Source organism: Amblyomma mixtum, chromosome 5 (genome assembly GCF_055824585.1).
Source record: "Amblyomma mixtum isolate Tamu chromosome 5, ASM5582458v1, whole genome shotgun sequence".
NCBI lineage: Eukaryota > Metazoa > Arthropoda > Arachnida > Ixodida > Ixodidae > Amblyomma > Amblyomma mixtum.
In genome coordinates, this window is record NC_143016.1 from 27,263,633 (window position 1) to 27,287,363 (window position 23,731).

General features: G+C 46.7%; 1 protein-coding gene across 1 annotated transcript in view; it reads left to right on the top strand.

Annotated features, from left to right (window-relative positions):
* Positions 1 to 8,091: 8,091 nt before the first annotated feature.
* LOC149341586 (sodium-coupled monocarboxylate transporter 1-like) overlaps positions 8,092 to 23,731 on the top strand; it is a 36,330-nt gene continuing 20,690 nt past the window's right edge. The window contains exon 1 of the mRNA XM_089543683.1: positions 8,092 to 8,382. The gene's annotated coding sequence lies outside the window, so the exon portion shown is untranslated. The remainder of the gene's footprint in view (positions 8,383 to 23,731) is intronic.

Sequence of the window (23,731 nt, forward strand, 5' to 3'; positions counted from 1 at the left end):
GTAGCGTACTGCCTCATTGTTTCCCAAGAGGAACGACACGGCGAAATTTCTAAACGTTCTTGAATGCAGGCTCCAAGATGCTGCTGACGTCAACGCTTTTTTTTTCTTTTGAGATAATTAGATGATCAGGATGCACAGTCCGTGACAGAAGTCTTCGGAACGGGTGCGCCGTAAACGAAGCCGATAGCTCTATTAATTGCCGCCGGCTAGAGACGACACTTGTGGAGGTGCAAGAACAGGAATTTTACTTTTAACTTGACGAGTGTTGTCTCCAGGAGGCAGCTACCAATACAGCTATTGGCTTCGTTTACGGCACATGTGGTCCGGAGACTTTTAAGACGAAAGCCTTTAATGGCTCATCGTTGTCCGTCCGTCCGTCTGTCCGCGAAAAGTGTGACACTATAGCGGTCAATCATCCTGATGAAGTCACCAGTGGTGTAATACGTCGTAACAAAAAATCATTGAATTCATCATGTCATAGTATGTCGTAACCATTAATTAGTAATTAGTCATTAATTAGTAATTAATCATTAGCCATTCAGAGACAGTCAAATCGGCGCCAAAAGGCTTTTTGCCTCGCGCACTTTAGATCGTCAAAGTGCCCCCTTAATTTTGACTCCGACTGTGCCTTTTTGTTATTCATGTGTGTTTTACACGTCCCTATAATAGGACACCTAGCATATTACAACTGACTGTTTAATTGCCAACTAATACCTAGGCCAGCTAAAGCCTGTGAGCCGCGCACCGCGCGAAAAAGAAATTGGACTGTGACAGCACTAGCTTGCTTCCATAGGTATACGGTTTCTGCACATCATTTCTGGAACTAAAAACATATGCAAGATTTCGATTTCTTTGTTCCACAGCGCTACAGAGGAGAGCTCCTCGGGTTCATCGAACTGTGCGCAACTCAAAACAGGCTGCTCAAGGCACCCTGCCTTTGAGAACGGCGAACATAGAGGAAGCGAGCAGCTCAGAGCGTTGAACTGAACGAGAGCGCTTTCCGGATGTCCTTGGACAGCACGGAGCGGGCTCTTTCTTGCAGCTTTCATTGCGTTTGTAGACTAAAAATAAAAAATAAATAAAACTCACGGACAGTTCTTTGACGACCTTATCAATGAAATGAACCTAAATGCGCGTGAGCCGGGCAATTATAGGTATCTGACCAGCTGCAGTTCCTGAATCGATCTGTACAATTTTTGCGACACCTCTATCTCTCTTTCTTTTTTCACTACCACCTTCCTCCCTTTCCTTATGGCGTGGTTAAGGTGTCCACCGAGATATGTGAGACAGATACTGCGCCATTTCCCTTCCTCAAAAACTAATTTACCAATTTAGCAATTCCTCACGCAGATTTCTTGCTTTCTCGAGAGCAAGCAGAAGCATCAAGGTTTCACGCACACTCCGCGCAAGGAAACCGCTAGCGAACGCGTACAGCTCTTTAACGCTGAAATCAGCAAGTTCTGGCAACAAAAAGAAAGCACATTATAGACAAAAAGCCTTCGCTCCTCACTTGGTCGCCTATAGTCAGACCTCGTCGAAAGAAGACAATGATCCTAACGTTTCACTGCCTCTTGTGGTACAGCGGGGATATCTGCGGCCAAAAGTTTTGAAAGAGTAAATATGCGCCTATTTTGTTTATATAGTCTGAAGCAAAGGCGCTGACAAGCACTACAGGAGTGCAGCGTTCAGAGGGAAATAACCAGTGTTCCAACGTTGGCAAACCGACGATATTTGCGAAATTGCGAAGCTGCAAACACCTGATGGCGAGTTTGGTCTAGAAAAGCTATGAATCTGTAGCTAGAGGGGGAGGTATGGAGGCCAAGCGTAGGTGAAACATCATACTGGGCGACAAAGTCTAACTTTATCGATGATTACGTGAACAGACATTAAGATAATCTGCTTTCCACAGAGCTGTTACTATATTTATGAGCGAGAAAGGTCAGCCAAAACGTGCTTTACGAAATTCCGAAGGGCTCGGCTCAAAGCCGCGTACGGGCGTTTTACAAAACAAGCTGCCGGAATTTTTTTCCGTAGCTCCGCTAACATATAGGTCTTGCCAAACCGCTGCCGTACAGTCATGTAAAGGCACGTTTCTTGTTCTTTTATATGCGATTTGTCATACAGAGCCCACAATAGAAGCCTCGTGCTGAAATGTTGGTGCTTGTAGCCATTTACCTCCCTTCAATAACATATCACTCAAACACACAACACAAAAAGCGGCTTAGCGTCCCTCACAGCCTGAGTCGCGTTGGGACGTTAAACCCCAATAAACCATACAAAAAGCGGCTAAACCGTGGTGCAGGAGTAAATTCTTTTGTTAGATATACTTCTTTAGGCACAGCGTGCTTATTTTGGTATGCGTTGGAACAAAATAAAAGGTGCTTCCAAGAAGTAAGCACAGCTTTCGTGTCAGGAGCTCGTGCTTGATCATCCTGTGAAACATCCTTGCGTAGTCAGCCTCGGAACAACTCAGTACAAGTAAGCACAGTACAGGCATGTTGGCATGGTTATTCCACAGTGCACGAATGGTTGTTCCAGACGGAGGCGAAACGCTAAGCGAAACGCTAGCATCTTGGGCTTGAGCATACAAGGCCTCATATTTCCAGGAACTCGCGTATGCCTTGGATTTATTTGGGATAACCTCGAATGACAGACACATGCTAAAGTGCAAGAATATGCTTTTGCGCGCTGAGGAGTAGAACGTCGAGGAGTATTGCTTCAACGTGCACACTAACCACTTTTTTATCTTCAAGGATTCCTCACGGATCTCTCTTTTTACGTATGCGTCCCTCCTCCGATGGTGGCCAAAGCGCACTTCTGCCCAACGCTTTCCATCCAGGGCGTTTATACCGCTTTGTCCGTTTGCTTCCGTCGCCGTCGTGGTTTTCCCGCGGCCGTCGCAATGACGCGTGCGCTACTCTGGCATCCACGTGTCGAGATTCTTTGATGCGCGGACTCCTGTCCTTGGCAGAGAGGCTCGACTCCGATCGCGCTCTCCAGGACCTATTCTGGTATCTTCCAGGGGCAACGACACCTTCCACGTGAACAGCACTGCGCTCAAGGCCAATGGATCCACCGGTCTAAGATGAGCGTGCGTAAAATAACACCGCAATATAAGAGCCATCGAACCGCTGCAGTGCGCTGATTCTTCAAAAGCGGAATGCGCCCTTCGATGGGAAGGTTTCATCAAAGAAGATTTCTTACAGCGGTTCGGGATATAGAAAGAAAAAAGAAATCAAACACTTTTTGTCACCACCTAGAGCGAACAAGCGACAGCATACATTTATACTGATTGGCCAACGAAGCTGTGGCTGCCAGCCACGATAGCCAACCAAAGATGCCTAAGGCGGATATCATGACCAATCACTGTTGGCAATTTGGTCGCAAGGGTAGCGGTTCAGGCCCCTTTGATAACAACGAGAGTGTACACAACGCTGGTTATGATAGTGGACTTAACGACATGTACAAAAAACCGCATAGCGGTCGCATGTCATTGAGATATTTACTGTGAATGTTGCCTTGTGTTTTTTATTCCTCACGCATCCTTTTAGCATATAGCGCGAAACTAAACGCTACAGTTAAAAGTGCACTCCGCTAGTGAATTTCCTTCTTTTCGACTGTACAGAAGGGAGTACAAAGCATCTTGAGCTGTGAGATTCGTCCTTGTCTGAAAGAAATATTTTTTCGTCTCATATCGGACACTCACTCACTCACTCACTCACTCACTCACTCACTCACTCACTCACTCACTCACTCACTCACTCACTCACTCACTCACTCACTCACTCACTCACTCACTCACTCACTCACTCACTCACTCACTCACTCACTCACTCACTCACTCACTCACTCACTCACTCACTCACTCACTCACTCACTCACTCACTCACTCACTCACTCACTCACTCACTCACTCACTCACTCACTCACTCACTCACTCACTCACTCACTCACTCACTCACTCACTCACTCACTCACTCACTCACTCACTCAATCAATCAATCAATCAATCGAAAACGCACATTCCAATAGTGTTATTGGACATGTAATGTACCTAGAGAAGCCGCCTCAGTAATTCAGTATATGGAGGCATTGCGGAGGCTCCTGTAAGTAGCTTGGGGGGAATAGTGCTTGTTTTAAAATTCCACGTTGACTCACATTTTTTGTCGATGGTGGCAACCTTGTGTGAGCCAGACTTACGTTTCTTGAGGGTGCAAAAGTATAAACGAGATATAAGAAATCCCTCTCTGGCGTTTGAAAGCGGCTGGTGTGAATGCGGAGCGGGACCTGGTCGACGTGTTATAGCGAGAGTTTAAGACCAATGACATCGACGTGAAGACTCTCCTACAGATAAAGGGTGAATGAAAAAGCTAAAAAAATAGTTTTATCTATTTAGCTCTAGAGGTGAGCACGACCCACCGATTGTGAGCGATTTTGTTAAGCGCTTGCGCAGGCAACAAACTAGAAAAGTTTGCCAGTCAGTATCGCTGCAGTTTTAACTTCTACAAGAGCGCTCTTTTGCGTTTCTATGTGCTCATAAATTTTATTACCCACACGCTACTTTCCAAGTCACACATCCAAGTCATCTACTCAAAGCCGTGGACCAACGAGTCCATCATGCGTCCAAATGCTGAATTTGCGTTACGCAGGCCAAAAGGCATTTTTGAATTGGTAGAGAGCATCGGGGGTGAGGAAAGTTGTTTCCTCACGGTCCCTTTCGTCGACAGTAATTTTGCGTAGCCGCTGCGAAGGTAAATGGAGGAAAAGTAGCGGCTCCATGTAACCAGTCCAGTCCATTATCAATTCACGGAAGAGGGTATACATCCTTCCTCGTGATCTTGTTGAGATGCCGACAGTCGACATAAAAGCGCCGACTCAGATATTCCTTCGTAATGAGCATGACAGGGGATGCCCAAGGGCTGTTCGAAGGCTCGATAATGTAGTTGGCCAACATCTTATCGACCTCCCTCTGGATGTCCCGGCGCAGAAAAAGAGATACACAGTACGGACTCCGGTATGTAGGACTGACATCGCCGGTGACAATAAGGTAGACAGATTTAGCATACCGGAGACGTACTAGTGGAGACGTATACCGGTTTTACGTGAGTTACAACAGATGTTTGATCGAGGGGACGGGTACCAAAGTCGAAAGTGTCGCTGTAGGACGCCAAGATGTTTTGAAGATCCTCAGCGTACTCGAGGCTGAGATCCTGAGCAAACATCCCAGAAATAAGACTGCAACCGGAGGTGAGTGACTGAGGGGCCTGGGAGACGTCATATGGTGCAGCAGGTGTGAGGGAGAAATGGCGCAGTCACCCAGAGGTGACAAATCAGCAAGCGAGATCCTTTCGGGGAGAACTTGGGTCAACAGTCTGAATGTAAGGACAGGAAGGTAGGTGCTGTTCTGGAAGACACGCACGACGAGGTGTGGGAGAACGGCGTTATGGTAAAAAAACAACACCGGTAAAGGGGCAAGCGACGCAGTCGCCGTCAGGAACAGGCGAAGAAGGCGACATATATGGAGGCAGAAAGCACAGTCAGGGAGCAGGCGGGTGAACTCCGTGGAGCGAAGTCGGATAGTGCTGGAGGGGTTGTCAGAGCATAGGGGTAGGTCCAGTCGAAGAAGGCCGCTGGGGAACTCAAATAAGGGCAGAGTGGGCTATTTAAAAAGTCAAGACCGAGGATCACATCGTGTGGGAAGTGGTTGAGGACGGGGAACTGAACCAGGATGTGATGACCAGCAACGCTGGCTCGGGAAGTACACATTCCAGTTACGGCAGCAGTACTGCCATCGGCAACTCGAACCGTTAACGAAGCGGCAGGGGTTAGCACTTTTCTGAGGTGATGGCGAAAAGATGAGCTAAGAACCGATAGCTGCACGCCATCATTGTAAATGAGGGCAGAGAAAGGAACGCTATCCGCAGGTATGTCGAGGAGATTACAGGGGGAAGCAATGATGAATGGAGGATCTGCTCTCTGAGGCATCAGTGCAGCGTCACCTCTGAGAGCTAGGGCGAGGGTTCAAAGGCTGTCGCAGGATCGGCAGATACTCACACTTGGAGCTGGAAGCTGTGTTAGGTATACGGTAAAAACGGCGCGTATTCTCCGGTGTTAGGACTGTTCGAAGCGTCGGTACACCTGTGGAACCGAATCAACTGTGGAACAGTTCTTACAGAGGAGAAGGTTGAAAGCGTCGTCGGCAGTACCATTTAGTATGCGCCCACCTTATCTGCATCGGACATTATAGGGGATGCGGGATTCAGAGACGTTTGGGCGCGAGCTGCAATTTCCGCCTTGCGTGGTGGAATGCGCCAAATGATCGTCGAAGAGCAGCCGCGTATATTTCTTCCCCTTTCCGAATAGCGAAAAGCAGTGAAAAATGGGTCTGGGAGCCGTTCATTGACCAAAGTAACAGACGTCAAGCGCTGTCAGGATCTGACGTGTACTTGATTATAAGCAGATTATCCAGGTCTATCGCGCGCCCATGCATTTGTGGGCCAACATGCAAGCATTTAGTTTGCTTTATTGTCTCTCCTCCGAGTCGGTGGCATCTGTGCTGTCCGCTGAGTTGCCTTTTCAAACGAATCGCGCTGAAATTATGACCGACCGAGCGCTCAGGGGCCCGGATGGTATGTGATCGCTGGAAGCGCACTTTAAGAACTTTTGTTCAGCATTTAGTTTATTCCAGTGCACCAGCGCGCGTACAACAAGCTAGCTTCTTTCACAAGACAGCTCGCAAGGGTATGCCAGCACCATTACCGCTCCGTCAAATTCCAACCCGGAATCGTAACATACCGCGTTCGAGCGCTGTCGTATCCGAATCGAAAAACTGCAGTGCAGTTTTGGACATTAGTGTCCTCTGGATGAACGCTATGCAATGTTGTACAAAACGAGCTTAGCTGGGATGCTATTTTGCATACTCATGGCATTGTTTGTTCCTCACTGCACTTATCATACATGGATGTTATACGTTCTAGCAATGGTATCCTGTGTTTGTCGGGCAGAACGTAATCTAAACGAGACGAACTAGAAATATCCATTCCCGAGAGAAATTCACCCAGTTAAGTACGGCGCTCGTTCGTACACTGCTGTCTTCGCTCACGAGTGCCCACACTCCGTACAGAAACCCCATGCCACGGTCTGAAATACAATGCTCGCTTGATAGCATTTCATTGCCTGCGAACTGTACCGGCTAGGCTTGTTCTAGCTATAGGTACACGAAAATATCTCCGAAGTGTACTTTGCCGGGCACATGAGATATCTTTTCCAGTTGCCATTTGACAATGGGTCCGGGTTCTGGAGTGCCGCGTACTTGGGCCTCATCTAAATGTCGTTAATGTACAATTTCAGTCAGAAAATACACATCGACGGACAGCTCCACAACGCTCCGAAGAGCAGGGAGACCGGACCGGAAAGCCCGTTCTTGCCAACTAAGCCTGTTTTCTTTCATCGCGCCCTCTCGCCCACGTCCTTTCATGACGTCACATTATTTGCAAAGAGGGAGAGGTCAAACAGGAAGGTCACGGGAGGGCATTTTAATGGTGCCCCGCCGCTGTTGCTCAGTAGTTAGGGCACTCGGTACAAAGCCGGAGTACCCGGGTTCGAACCCGACCGCAGCTGCCTTGTTTCGATGGCAGCGAAAAGCAAAAAGGCGCCCGTGTGCTGTGTGATGCCAGTGTACTTTAAAGAACCCCAGGTGCTAGAAATTATTCCGGAGCCTCCACTACGGCACCTCTTTCTTCTTTCTGCTTTCACTCCCACCTTCCGCCATTCGCTTACGGCGCGTTCAGAAGCCAATTTTCAATTTTAATGACCTGAGTGCCCCCGAAGCAACCACAGCTAAGCGCGAGTCAGTTGTCGCACGGAAGGCGCGCGCACCACGCCTCCCCCTGGACGAGATTCCCTCTGGAAGCGAAGCATTTGGGAGAGAGTCGCAGGAAGAGCGCGCTACACCGTAGCTACAACAGCTGACGGCGGCTGCTTCTCCACGTGCGCCGAGGCAAGGCCCCTAGGCGGAGGAGAGACGACGACAGACCTGTTGGCTTCTCTCTCTCTCTCTCGCTCCCTCTGTGTTTCGCGTTGCCGTCGGCTGACGGGGGATGCCGGCAATGCTCATGCAGCAGCAGCACGCCGGTGGGAAGCACAGAAGCAGGTCGAGCGTCATTCGCTTCTCGCCGCGTGGCCGAGACGGATGCACCGCCGATATCGCTCTCAACATCGGCATCGCCCTTAACCGGCGAGAGCACGGCGGTGAAGCACTGAAGCCAAGAGGATAGCGCCCGGTTCCGAGCCTCGCGTGTGAATCGGCCGGAGTTGACGACAAGAGACGACCCGCTCCTTCTGACGTCCCGTGTGTAGGAGTTAAACGACACATCGCATAATGTGAGTGTGTATCGAGATTATGCATGTTGTTCGCTACGTGACTCTTCGAAAAGAGTTTGGATGCGGACTAGTTGCTGGCTGCGCTTAAGCGATTGTGAATAGGTGTGTTCATATGCCCATGTCTCCCGTATGCTCTGAAGTCGTGTGAGGCCTTTGATGATTGAGCTTCTCGTTCTCCACTGAAAGAGGCACGGAGGACAACTCCGTAGCATCATTGGTCTCAGTAAAAACTGATTTTCTGGCTCTTTTTGGCTGTGTTAACATTTTATCGGCAGCAAAAGACGCATTTAAGGCTTGAAAAATTGAACTTTAAAATTATCTCAGCCATCCATTCAGTCTCATGACGTCTGCACCGAAAAAGATTGGCTACCATTTTTTTGAAGTGAATGCCGATGTAGCACACCCTCTGAGATCCACGACAGAAAAAAAAATTCAGTGCCGACGCACGCAGTTTAGCTGCGAAATGGCGACACCTGTATTTTGGGTTCTGGTCTTTTCTGGCTCTTAAAAACTTTGTTATCGGTGATATTCGTTTCCTTGTAATCAGAATGTTGTGCTTTATCGATTCAGGTTCCCTTTCATTTGTTTTCAGTGTTCCTTTAAAAGCGGACCGGCGGTGCGCTCCTTAGATCACTGCAGATGAACTGCGTTTGAACATATTTGAACCCCGTTATATTGAAGTTGAAGGGGCCCGACAATTGCTTCGTCATAGCCGTAGCCTCGTATCCGTAACCTGTGTTGGCTGAGCTTCCATTGCAAATCGTAATTCTTTCGTTGTGTATATTGCTTCGTTATAAAGCGTTTCGTTATAACGAGATTCGGCTGTATCTATAGGTATTTTGAAGCAAGCAACCTAAAGGCGATCCTTGTCTCAATGGACTTCCCGGCGTACTCTGTTGAGCATGCATAAAAGCAGAAGTTGGTGAATGACGTTATCGAAAAAGCTGAGTCCGTAGGCCACTTTCGTATGAGCTCACCTGTCATTTAATAGAATCATCTATCATTTAAAAGTGAAAAATTGTAGGTCATTGAAACATAAAAAGAAAACTAGGAAGAAAGAGGGTACGCTACTAGAATTTCTGTCTTTGGGCGATGATGATAGCATTTTACAAGGGCTTTAGCAATGATCGTCGCGTCTTGGTGAGCGTCGTACAATTGCGTAAATTTAGTTGACGGCGTCAATTTTTGTAGAGTGCAAGCAGGATCCGAGAATTTTTTGCGTCCTGCTTTTTATGCATCCATGCTAAAAATGTTCACGCATTGCGATATGAAGCTTTGTTGTTGTCCTTGCAAGCCTTGCTGCAACGCTCGTGATATGCACTCGACAATTTCTCGGCGCAGGGCGACTACCCGAGAAGTTTTGCAAGATGTTTTCGATGACGTATGTACTGTCTATATTTCAAAGGCTCACTGGCTTTAATGTTGATGTCATTAAGTTTCACTTAGTGCTAATGCCCTCGCGCGAAGAATAACAATGTTTAACCAACAATTTACTCCACAGACTTGCGCAAATCAACCCTAATTTAATTGCAGTGACAAGCGTATGGCAGGCATTCGCGTGTACACGACGGAATTAAATGAACAATTGCCAGAAGGAAGAAGATTGAGCGTGCTCCTTTTACTGTTCTCTTTTTAAACACGGTAATATCCCGCTGTGCTCGCTTAGCAGTGAAGCGAAAAAGGACACCTGGGCGAAACGAGTTATTCCTTCTCTTTCTGCGCGCAGTGCTCGCATGCGACACACCGTGGGGCCCGCGGGGCGGGTTGGTTGCAGGCAAGGCCTTTTCAGCGCGTGCATGACATTTCCCGAGGCGTGCTCACGGCATTTCGTGACTTTCCGAGAACGTATTGCAACGGTCTACGGAGAAAAGAGACAAGGCCAGAAAAGGACGGAAAAACCACCAAAAGCACACAGCTTTTTAGGGCAAGAAAAGAAAAAAGATTTTCGTTTTAACAAAACAATGTCTATACTCTGCGTTTCAATTCCCGGCGCTTCTATAAACTGTGCGATTGCTGTAAATAACAGCGAGAGCGAGAGAGGAGTACTTGTCTTCCAGCAACAACGTGGCTTCCTTATTCGTGTAGTTCTGTCCTGAATTGTTACCAACCAGCATAGGGCACCTGAACCGAGCATTATGTCGCATGTACAAAGCAGCCGTTCGTCGCTGTCCGGTGTTCCATCCAGTGAATTTTTCGCTTTTCAAGGGATTAGAGAAGAAAATTTTGACGAGAAAAGAATTTTCACAGAGATTCAAGGAATTTTACGAACCTTTTCCAAATTGGCGGTGTTTTCAGGCCGCAGCAAGGAAAAATGACCTGAAATAGGGATTTTTAGGTTTAACTGAGGGAATATTCGTTTACGGCATAGTACACCACTTCTCGGCAAACTTGTCACATTTTTCTTCTTTTTGTGCCCTGAGGCAATTTTCAATGTAATATGAACATCCTCACAAGCATGGTTCATACCAAAAGAAACTGATACCGAGGTCGCGTACCTGCCTTTTAAATGCTGCTTGTATTTCGTAAACCATTGTTAGAAATCCCCCACCTCTGCCATCGCCTTTATGTAATGCCTACCACTGGTAAAGATATAATGCCGAACCTCGTTAACGAAATGGTTTATAAAGACATAGTGGATATGACGAAGGAATGACGATTCCCCTTGAAACTTAAAACCAGCAGCAGAGAAGAAACAGACGCAAGGAAGAAACACACAGACGTGGACGAGGCATCTTCCTTGTGTCTGTTTCTTCTCTGCTGCTGGTTACAAGTGATCATGCACCAACTAGCTCAACAATCCACCTTAGTAACATTCCTCTTAGAATCTCGGTCAATATGGGCTGTAACGAAGCTACGGCTATAACGAAGTAATTACCCGGCCCCTTCAGCTTCGTTATAACGAGGTTCAACTGCATAGCCTCTGTCAAAAGCAAAAAGGCCGAGTGCAGAGACGACCGAACTCCGCCCTGGAGTTGTGCAGCGAATTCTGAGGAACACTCCCAGCGTTATTAAAGAGCTCGCAGCAGTCTGAGATAGAGGCAGTTCTACCCAACTCTTCATGGCCGAGTACAGCCGGGAGCCTTACACGAGGGGCAAATAGAGAGCTCCTTGACGCAGATATTTTTATGAGGGCATCTAACCAGTCGATATGCTACTTTGAGTAGATTACGAGGACAGGAAAAAAAAATTGATGATTGTATAGAGGAAGAGTACAGTTTCAACTTCCATCTGCAGCGCGAACAGATCGGACCAGCTTAAGCTGAGCGATATAATATCGTCGCCAGACGTGCCGTTCACCCAGCTAGGAAAACGAAAGCACGAGCCAACCAGGCTAAACACATGCTTTCGCACATCTGCTCGGTTTAACTACGTTAAAACCCTGCCACTTTTTTTCTTTTTAACAAGTATCATATATTTATACTTAACATATTCTGTTCTGCTGTAGTTTCGAAATTGCAGATGTTTTCCTTACCGCTTTCTGAGGGCAAAGGGGAAATGAGCATTGGAGAAAACAACTTTTGTAGATATTTATATAAACGTCTGGAGAAACCGTTGAAAGTTCAGCGAATGCGCAAACCCTGACGTCATGCCAATTCAGCGAAAATAGGCCATTTATCAAATGCCTCAAAAAAAAAAAAAAGGAAGAAAGTATAGAAAATAAAGGTTGTTAACGCGCGCTCGTCGGGCCCTTCTTGCCCTGACATCTCGCTTTATTCGGCTGCTCCTCGACGCAGAATTGTTCTCAGATCGCAAGATCGATGCGATTCATGCGGACGGAAGATCGTTTGGTTGGTGGTTTTCGTAACCAGTTGTTTGTGCAAATCTCCTACATCATTCCTTTTTTTTTTCATTTCCTGTTCGATGCCAACGCTGCTTAAGCGGGATTTAGTTTGGGGCAACTATTTTCAGAAAGAGCAGTGAACCATCGACGTTAGTGCTAACGGCTTTTCTTCTAAATTTCCTTTTATTTAAGCATTTTATGTATAAGATCTCGTTGCGAAATTCGCTCACTAATCTCTCCCTCCAAATTGCGACCAGCGCGCAAATATCACGGCCGACTGCTGTACTTCATTCGGATTGTGTGTGGTGTGCGTTAAAAAATACGAGAATCATGACCACTCGGCTGAGGAGCCAAGGTAAAATTCAAAAGCGATTTACATATACAAAAAATTGGAGGGAACACTTAAGCTCCGCCTTAAGGATATGACGTGATATCGTTATTGGGTTAATGTCCACGTATGCGAAATTGGTAATTCTCGACTTAACATTCATAGATCCCAGGGAGTCCTCATACCCAATCTGGCGCAGTGGTGCAGCTGTTAAGCGATGCGCCCTTGCCCTGCGACGGCAGGGGCTGCCACCATCGGTGGGGCTTGTGCGACCCAGGTTGCTCTTCCCGAGCAACCTCCTTTCACCTGCCACGGTGGACAGTTTGCTCACTGTCCGATGGACAGGCTTTGAGGACGCCACAAGGTCACGTGACCTAGGTGGCCCGCCTAGGTTGCTTTTCCGGCGATTTTTCGCTCGCAGCGCCGAACACGTAGTTAGGAACACACATCACCACGCTGTACCATGTTCTTGTTTCTGTTATCTTTTCTGTTTCGCTTATTTCTGCTCTGTCCCTTCACTCGCGTTCATATTCGCTTAACTACTCACTTTACCTTGCAAACACCTCAATAATTCTCTTTGGCATTACTCTCCTAACTTTGTCCAAACGTGGCGTATGGGCGATCACGCATAGGAAAACCAGTGTCGTGAAAAAGAATTTCCTGGGGAGCGACACGATGCCGCCTGTGTGGACGTACGGGGTCAAAAGCATAGTACACACGCTCACACATCGCATACACAGCCACGACACTTCTCTCAGGGACACCTGTCCCTGAGACTCGCCTATAAAGCATGAAATGCATGTATGAACTTCGCTTGCTTTCTTCACCTTGTCACGACTGCGCTGCCCTCAGCAGTGACTCGGGAAAGAGAAACTTTGTGAGTACTCTTTTGGTTTAGGGGGGATTTAACGTCCCAAAGCGACTGAGGCTATGAGGGACGCCGTAGTGGAGGTCTTAGGGTAATTTAGATCATTTGGGCTCTTTAACGTAACCTGACACCGCACAGTACACGGGCCTCCAGCATTTCGCCTCCATCGAAATGCGACCTCCGGGGCTGGGATCGCACCCGCGTCTTTCGGGTCAGCAGCCGAGCAGCATAATCACTGAGCCACTGCGGCAGCTTCTGGCAAAATGAAGCAATCTTTCTTGATTCCTCTCCAGCTGCCAGGTCAAGACCAACTTCCTCATGCGAGCCATGGTGGCGCTTGCACAGGCGTGGATGTTTAGTTAGCTCTGTTCGTTACACAATGCTCTTTTTGAGGATTACATTTTTCTGTGCAGGCTAGTACTGTTACTATGACGACACCAAATTATTAGTGACTTATTCTGGGCTGATATGTTTTCACGTTTATCACATAGCGGTCTCTTTTGTCGTTGCACACAGTACACCGTCGACAAATCGCCATGTTTTCGTACTCCTTTGTACTGCTTCTTCTACTAATGATCTGAAATCTTTTTTAACGACACGCACATGCACTCTGTGTCGGCGAGGGCGCCTTAGCGTCTGAGTAGCTTGGGTGACTCCTGCGCAAAAAAAAAAAAGAAATGCAGGGCAAATGCACCTCCGTGAACAAAAGGCCGAAAGTCCATGATAGGCGGGTTTCGACGTGGGAAAAAAGTCACTGCCCAGTTTATCACGTCGGCTGACTACTTGCACGATGCTCCGGGTTCATTATTCGTGTGGGATACCAGATAAGTCGCGCGTTAACTTCAGGAGAAGACAGCAAACAATAAGCTCTTATTTGAATAGGTTTAAAGCGTATGTTAGCGGAACTTCTTTCGCTTTATTTCTTAGATCCCCTTTAAGAATAGCTCTAAGGTCATGCATTGATCCTCAACAGCCCCCGCAGCTCCGTGGATACAAGGCAACTGATACCTTGTGGTATCATAGCTTAAGCAGAGACGTGCTTTTGCCTTACGCTCTCAAGCGGTGATATTTAATGTATTATATCAGTCCACTTAATTTACTGCTGACAAGAAGATTACAATTCACATAATACGACTGTGTGAACCATTGCATGCTATCAGCATTCCAAAATGCTTGAGCGTCATGGTGCTTCGATTATTGTTAGGGACAGTTGAAAAATAACTTCCTGTCCTTCCGAGGCGCTGATTCGATTTCTCTGGTTTTCTTGTTGCCGAAACCGATTACGCTAAACCTAAGCAGTAACTTGTTCTGTTCCGAGCTTAAGCGGATTTAGATCATCTGTCCGCGCGTACAGCATAGAATATGCGCACAAATTTGAGCTTATTTTTGTATTCCTAACTCTACAGCCAGTTCTCGCGGCGACTTCCCAGAAAATCAGACCATCTTTATTGTAATCGAGTTTGTCTGGACGTTTTCAGCATTTTGTCATAAGTTGATGACCAACAAGAGGCCCATGATAAATCGTATTTAAGAGTTATCACATTTGCATCCTCAGGGCACGAACATGAACTGAAGAAATGTGCCTCATGAAGGACACTAACACAGGGTAGGGCGCATGACGTCTCTTCATTCTATATTTACTCAGTCAACTCGATATGGCACTAAGGCTTAGAAAAAGAATAGTAACGCTGTATTTTTGGAGAGGTTAATAATCACCACACCTAACACTAATTGTGTCTAAGCACTCGTGTATGCATCAGTAAACGGAAAAATTGCTTATAGATTGAATAGATTCCTTTTCACTTCCTCACCGCCAGAGGAAGAAGAAATGACCTATTACCAAAAGGTTCCCAACAAGATACGCCGTGTATATGAGTTATTGTTGAGGCTAAATCCGCATAGTACGAACTTGAGGTGAAGGAATATTCACTCGCGCAGTGAGAAATCGCTGTGAGGCGCGTATACGGACCTTGAAGACCACAAAATTGCTTTGGTACGCGACGGACGACACGAGACCAGTCAGCCTGTACAGGTTAGAACAGCTGTGTCATTCCCGTGGTCTCATTGAGTGGCAGGTCATTTTATTCGTCACCAACGCATGTATTTCCGTGATGACCCTGCTTTAGGCATCTAACACGAACTAATATACTTTAGAAGTCCATAGGACACTTTCTTCCGTGTGCATGTTGGTAACACGCAAAAAATTTGGCTTCTCCTAGAGCGTCGTAAGCATTTTGCTGCAAATTTGGAGGAAATATGCCAGCGTCTTCTACAGGCGATACGTCGCAATCGCACATGACAAACGCATGCTGCATTCTCGGGGGACGGTCGCCTTTTCGAATTGCAAATTTAATTCTGACAGGGGCACTGAAGTCTCGTGAGCCATGCATTTTAATAAAAAGAAAACAAAGTCAGCTTCAGTGAAACACTTCGCTTCAACACTTAGCGACCTGCCCGTCAGAGCGTTGGAACGTGGTATGTTGTATGAAGCAAGCCCAGAAAGAGTGTAGTACAATGGAAGGACGCGGTGGTTAATTGCAACTGCGGCCCGCTGAGAGATGTAGCAACCAGTAATGATAAGGTTAGGAAACAGCTTCGCAGCTCCAACTCAGTTTGCCACACACGCGTAAGCTGCTTTTTTTCCCCTTTTACTTTCTTTTCGGTGTATACTGTGCTTCCACTGCGAGTGTGCGTGCCTGGTTTGCACCTGGGCGAAGCGAAGAGGCCTTGACAGAGCCCCGCAGCGCCGGCCACCGACTTGTGATTACAGTGATCGGGCAAGACGCTGACGCATATTATGCATACCCTTCGGCGTCCCAGTCTCCCCTGCACACGCGCGGTCGAGCGTCAAATCTGTCGATCAAACGCGGACAAACTTCACCGCAGCATAGCGTTACTAAGAACCTCGCACGCCCATTCACGAAGTTATGCAGGAGATTTCGCTTTACCAGGAAACCATCAACGTGGGAGCTGAGAGAACGTGTCTCCGTCAACTCACCTTCTCACCACCTTTTGTCGGGCACGTCGAGAACGCGCAAACGGAGGTAATGTGGGCCACTTAACAGAGCTCTACTGGGAATTCGGCACAAGTTCTTCTAGTTGGCCTGGCAGCCACTGAGGGGCGCATGGCTTGAACAATCACAAATAGTGCGTTGACATCATGCGTGGTGAAAGGAAGAAAGCCAATGGCCGAGTGCTTCCCATTCAAGTGCTATAGGCGGCTAGGCTTAGCGGTACGCACTGGCTCGGCGCTATCCCAAGTTCGTGGTAAATGATTTCTTCGAAGAAAGGTGTTTGTTTTCGCTTTAAAAACAATCCGTGATTTGCAGCCTGTTCGCCAGCTCTCATGGCAATATGATGTAAAGGGAACGAGTAAAAGGTTGGACGAGTTCCTAACACTTAGCGTGAAGTCCCGAATGAGCTAATTAGAGGTGGGCCTACGTTAACCCCCAATTATAAGATAGGGGTAAATAAAGTGCACACTTCTGCAATCAATCGGGACATAGGATTGCTAAACTTACAATATTCGAGCAGCAGTAGAAAAAAATATATATGTCGCTATTGTGCGGCGACTGCCTTTGTTGACCGACTGCCGATGACATTTCTGTTTTCTATCTTTATTTTGGCTATTGGAAATTAAAGGACAAGTAGGAACATCTAATGCCGCAATGAATGCTTATCCTCTCGCGTTGCAGAGGGCTGGAACAGCTAAAGAAGTTATGAACAAAAAAAACATTAAGGATCTAAGCCGGCAGTAGAGAGCGCAGCACTGATATTTGCCACGCGTGTAGGTCGAAATTAAGAGAGGTGATTTCGGTATTTCTGTTCTCCGATTTCGTCTTGAACAGAACTCGGCGCGAAAACGAAAGGCTCAAAGTCGTCCATGAGGTTACGACGAGCTGTTTAACCTTTGCACCGTCGTTTCCTGCCTGGATTTGCGTATGCCATTGACTGCCGATACGCAGGTCCCTGACCGCATATTTGCAAATGAGGCCGGAAACCCGCTGAGGCGCGGCCGAGAACTGTGTGAGTTAGGTTAGTGAGCTCTGTTCTTTTTTGCATTTCTCGCGAAAATATAACTTCAAAAGACACCGCAAGATAAGCGCGGCACTTTTTAGGATAGTGACGGAGGATGAGTAACGCTATTCAAGCGTACCAAACCTTACTTCGTTCAGGTCACCGACTTTCACTTCGGCGCATGCTCAGTTCAAGGTTGTAAACCGGAAGCGTTGACCTACGGCGGCACTTCACGGATGCTGTTTTATTTCTGCCTGTTTCTGTTGCAGTTTGAGCTGATGGCTTTAGTTGTCCACAGGAGGCCACTGCTAGGCCTAAAATTCTGAATGATTGCAGAAGCAATTCGGAACAATCTTTCCACACTGAGTGCCCACGTACGCATGTACTTGCATAGTAAAGGTGTCAGCGAACAGTCGCCGCTTGACTTCTGGCAGGTGGGTCTGTGAAGCACCTTATGGAGGCATGACAGGCTATCTTTATTCATTATTCAGTGATTTCCTGGCTCATCGAAAAGGCTCTAGCTCGAAAGGGGGGGGGGGGGGGGGGCTCACTTGTGCATCATTGTGCATCATCTCACCTACTGCATCACTCATCATGCGTGTACCACGTTTTCTCGCCACAGCCTCTCTAATACTATTCGCATTAAAACTGCAACGCTTGCGCTAGCTCTCGTGGAATTTATCGATTTACGCAACAACCGTAACGTTGTAAATTTCTATCTTGACACAGAGCGAACAAAGCAGCACACCGACAGAAAAAAGTCGTTCCATCCCAAGGTGCCTTTTGTTCCGTTCGCGTGGGTTGTGATACCCTGTGTACAGTCGTCCGCCAACGGCCCCCTTGGCGAAGGTCGGGGAAGACGGAACTTACCTTTGCCTCCTCGCATTGTTTTCTCGCTCCTCTAGGCGGTTGTGGGCATGCTATACCTTCATCAAGGTTCTGCGAAACATAGCATTGTGCGCGCGTATTGTTACCAGTCGGCGAATGCTGCATCGAGATCAGAAATAGTGCTCGAACGATGTGGATGTAGTCGTTACTCAATAGAGTGTTTCTTTAGAAGCGTCTTTTGTTGTAGAGTGAATTGAATGAATGAATGAATGAATGAATGAATGAATGAATGAATGAATGAATGAATGAATGAATGAATGAATGAATGAATGAATGAATGAATGAATGAATGAATGAATGAATGAATGAATGAATGAATGAATGAATGAATGAATGAATGAATGAGCCTTAAACGAGCGGTGAACAGAGTCGTTTCACGGGTTAAGACAGCGCATGGTCTACGAGGGCCCTCTGTGTATTCAAAAGCGCAGTAGAGGCAATTTGTAAGGAATACAGTTACATGCTTTGAGGCATATCTGAGGCATCTCCTGCTGATGTGTTGATGTTTTCAATGCGAAGCATTTATAGGGCCGACATTAAGGATTTCGTTATGCCCAGTATGGAACGTTATGGCGCCGTAAAGCTATGCGCGCGCTATGGCCGACACCATAGCGGAGGCTCCGTATTAATCATGTCCCGTAGTGTAATTTAATTTGCAGTAACATCGCAGGGCACTTGGGCGTTATTGTTTTTCGATTCGGTGCCCCGACCTTGGGCTCCCGCGACCGGCGTCGATAGGGTACAGTGTTAGCCAGGTGAGCACGACGTGGACTGGGCAGTGCTGGAAGAAGCCAAGACTGAAATATATATCTGTGCTCAGCTTGTTTCACTTGTAGATGCAGTTCCAGGAGAATTTATACGTGCCGAGCATTTAAAACGCCTTTGCGGTTGGACCCTGTACAAGGAGTGCTTTGAGCTGCGATGACGACCTTATTAAATTTTGCGGAAAGTTCATGCTGATTGAATGATGCCCTTTACATACGAGTATCTTGCCTTCGGCTGCGGTTGGTCAGGCGCTGCAGCTTCCACCTTTTACCCCGCTTTTTTCTTCTTTTTTTTGTTTTCTAATGAATCAGTTGCCTGTGTAATCGAGGTATCTGCTGACGAGGCTGGGAAAGGTGTACTCGAAACACTGTTCCTTCTGCCTTTGCATTTTTTGCTACTGCTGTGGGTTCCAAGGCCAGCCGTTGAGGTTACATTTAAATGAGGAAGGTTTGAGTATGACAGACGAGTTTCCCAAACGCTAAACACGATTCCATCGTATCCATGCGCCATCTGTTGTACCCTTCCCTAATTGCCGATGAAAAATATGGTCGGTGTCTACGTATTAGAGTCGTCAGTATATGCTATATAGCCCATATGCAGGGCACGTAAACTCGCTTTCATGGCGTCATTGGTGAAAAACAAGCGTCCGAAGAGCCAGCTATTGGCGTGACACAACATGGAAATAAGATAAAGAGCAATTCGCAAAAAAAATGTGTATCGAGAAATAATGAAAGAAAAAGTAAGAAGGAATGAAATGAACGGCGACGCAACAAGGAAACTAGCAAGAAAGGGACACCACATGCGCACACTACCAACTGTTTCACTTTTCCGCTTTATCCACCGTTGCCAACTGTTGCCACTTTTACGTGTAATAAACAGTTGGTAGTGTGCGCATGTGGTGTCCCTTTCTTCTTAGTGTCCATGTTGCGCCGCCGTTCATTTCATCATGCACCAACTCGCCCCTCAGGCAGTTATTCAGAAAGTAAGAAAAATGCGACTGCTGGCGGAAATCGAGGCACTGTTCAACTGAAACAGGTTGTCGAGCGCCAAGGTCGACAACAACAACAAGCCAGCTATTGCTCCAGTTCTTTTTCCTTTAGTCTTTATTAGATGAAAAAATGCACACTATGTTATAAAAATAGGTCACACTGTTGCGATCTTTTCATAGGCGAAGTACCTGTACATGGTTGGAATGCTGCAAAGCACAGCACTCCGACAGACAGGGCGTTTATCAGGGGGTGCAGTAAATATTCAGCGTTCGTACATACAGACATATTCGGCCATTGTCAACGACTGCCTGTCATGAAATGGAAGTTCTTAATCAGGAAAGAGTAACGCTAAGACACACCGTCGACGAATATACTTTTACATCAACCTTCATGAACCTTAACAGTATTTCAAACACCTCGAACGCAGTTGGTTGTGAGTAGATTGGAATTAACAAACTGAAATAAAAATAAAAATAAAAAAACGATGGTTTATGGTTTATAGGGTTTAACGTCCCAAAGCGACTAAGGCTATGAGAGACGCCGTAGTGGAGGGCTCCGGAAATTTCGACTACCTGGGGTTCTTTAACGTGCACTGAAAACGCGCAGTACACGGGCCTCTAGAATTTCTCCTCCAAAGAAATTCAACCGCCGCGGCCGGGATCGAACCCGCGTCTTTCGGGTCAGCAGCCGAGCACTATAACCACTGAGCCACCGCGGCGGCATAAAAAAAAAAACGATCATCATCGCTTTTGAACTCTCTGTTGTTGCTCTGTGTTAAATTTAAAGTGAATGGCGACTTCAGATTCGCGCAAAGAAGTTATTCTAGGTATGCTGCTTCTGCTGGGTGTGTGCAAATCTCATAGTAACGAGAAGTAGCTCGCATGCAACGAAATGTGGGTTAGGAATAATGGATTTGGGAAAGTGAAAGCACATATAGGTGATTTAGCGATATCGAACAGCAATGCCCTACTGATTCCGCACTTGAAATATACTTTAAATGCTTCTAATGCAGAGCTGAAAAATAAAGAGTAAGCTCCGAGTTACCGTCTGCTATACAATATTGCTACAGAATAGTTATTTTTTTTTAATTTTCGAGGCGTCCATAATGAATCTGAGGCAGTGCAATCCCCCTAATTGCAACTACCATCTCCATCATCGCCTGCACGACCACAGCAATCATCATCGCCGTTCGCTTTAGAAACGTGCTGTTGCGCTAGGGCCGACATTAAGGATTTCGTTATGCCCAGTATGGAACGTTATGGCGCCGTAAAGCTATGCGCGCGCTATGGCCGACACCATAGCGGAGGCTCCGTATTAATCATGTCCCGTAGTGTAATTTAATTTGCAGTAACATCGCAGGGCACTTGGGCGTTATTGTTTTTCGATTCGGTGCCCCGACCTTGGGCTCCCGCGACCGGCGTCGATAGGGTACAGTGTTAGCCAGGTGAGCACGACGTGGACTGGGCAGTGCTGGAAGAAGCCAAGACTGAAATATATATCTGTGCTCAGCTTGTTTCACTTGTAGATGCAGTTCCAGGAGAATTTATACGTGCCGAGCATTTAAAACGCCTTTGCGGTTGGACCCTGTACAAGGAGTGCTTTGAGCTGCGATGACGACCTTATTAAATTTTGCGGAAAGTTCATGCTGATTGAATGATGCCCTTTACATACGAGTATCTTGCCTTCGGCTGCGGTTGGTCAGGCGCTGCAGCTTCCACCTTTTACCCCGCTTTTTTCTTCTTTTTTTTGTTTTCTAATGAATCAGTTGCCTGTGTAATCGAGGTATCTGCTGACGAGGCTGGGAAAGGTGTACTCGAAACACTGTTCCTTCTGCCTTTGCATTTTTTGCTACTGCTGTGGGTTCCAAGGCCAGCCGTTGAGGTTACATTTAAATGAGGAAGGTTTGAGTATGACAGACGAGTTTCCCAAACGCTAAACACGATTCCATCGTATCCATGCGCCATCTGTTGTACCCTTCCCTAATTGCCGATGAAAAATATGGTCGGTGTCTACGTATTAGAGTCGTCAGTATATGCTATATAGCCCATATGCAGGGCACGTAAACTCGCTTTCATGGCGTCATTGGTGAAAAACAAGCGTCCGAAGAGCCAGCTATTGGCGTGACACAACATGGAAATAAGATAAAGAGCAATTCGCAAAAAAAATGTGTATCGAGAAATAATGAAAGAAAAAGTAAGAAGGAATGAAATGAACGGCGACGCAACAAGGAAACTAGCAAGAAAGGGACACCACATGCGCACACTACCAACTGTTTCACTTTTCCGCTTTATCCACCGTTGCCAACTGTTGCCACTTTTACGTGTAATAAACAGTTGGTAGTGTGCGCATGTGGTGTCCCTTTCTTCTTAGTGTCCATGTTGCGCCGCCGTTCATTTCATCATGCACCAACTCGCCCCTCAGGCAGTTATTCAGAAAGTAAGAAAAATGCGACTGCTGGCGGAAATCGAGGCACTGTTCAACTGAAACAGGTTGTCGAGCGCCAAGGTCGACAACAACAACAAGCCAGCTATTGCTCCAGTTCTTTTTCCTTTAGTCTTTATTAGATGAAAAAATGCACACTATGTTATAAAAATAGGTCACACTGTTGCGATCTTTTCATAGGCGAAGTACCTGTACATGGTTGGAATGCTGCAAAGCACAGCACTCCGACAGACAGGGCGTTTATCAGGGGGTGCAGTAAATATTCAGCGTTCGTACATACAGACATATTCGGCCATTGTCAACGACTGCCTGTCATGAAATGGAAGTTCTTAATCAGGAAAGAGTAACGCTAAGACACACCGTCGACGAATATACTTTTACATCAACCTTCATGAACCTTAACAGTATTTCAAACACCTCGAACGCAGTTGGTTGTGAGTAGATTGGAATTAACAAACTGAAATAAAAATAAAAATAAAAAAACGATGGTTTATGGTTTATAGGGTTTAACGTCCCAAAGCGACTAAGGCTATGAGAGACGCCGTAGTGGAGGGCTCCGGAAATTTCGACTACCTGGGGTTCTTTAACGTGCACTGAAAACGCGCAGTACACGGGCCTCTAGAATTTCTCCTCCAAAGAAATTCAACCGCCGCGGCCGGGATCGAACCCGCGTCTTTCGGGTCAGCAGCCGAGCACTATAACCACTGAGCCACCGCGGCGGCATAAAAAAAAAAACGATCATCATCGCTTTTGAACTCTCTGTTGTTGCTCTGTGTTAAATTTAAAGTGAATGGCGACTTCAGATTCGCGCAAAGAAGTTATTCTAGGTATGCTGCTTCTGCTGGGTGTGTGCAAATCTCATAGTAACGAGAAGTAGCTCGCATGCAACGAAATGTGGGTTAGGAATAATGGATTTGGGAAAGTGAAAGCACATATAGGTGATTTAGCGATATCGAACAGCAATGCCCTACTGATTCCGCACTTGAAATATACTTTAAATGCTTCTAATGCAGAGCTGAAAAATAAAGAGTAAGCTCCGAGTTACCGTCTGCTATACAATATTGCTACAGAATAGTTATTTTTTTTTAATTTTCGAGGCGTCCATAATGAATCTGAGGCAGTGCAATCCCCCTAATTGCAACTACCATCTCCATCATCGCCTGCACGACCACAGCAATCATCATCGCCGTTCGCTTTAGAAACGTGCTGTTGCGCTAGCTGCGTGCACCTAGATGAAGTCGAAGAATTGCTGAGCTTCCACCCGTGCTGGG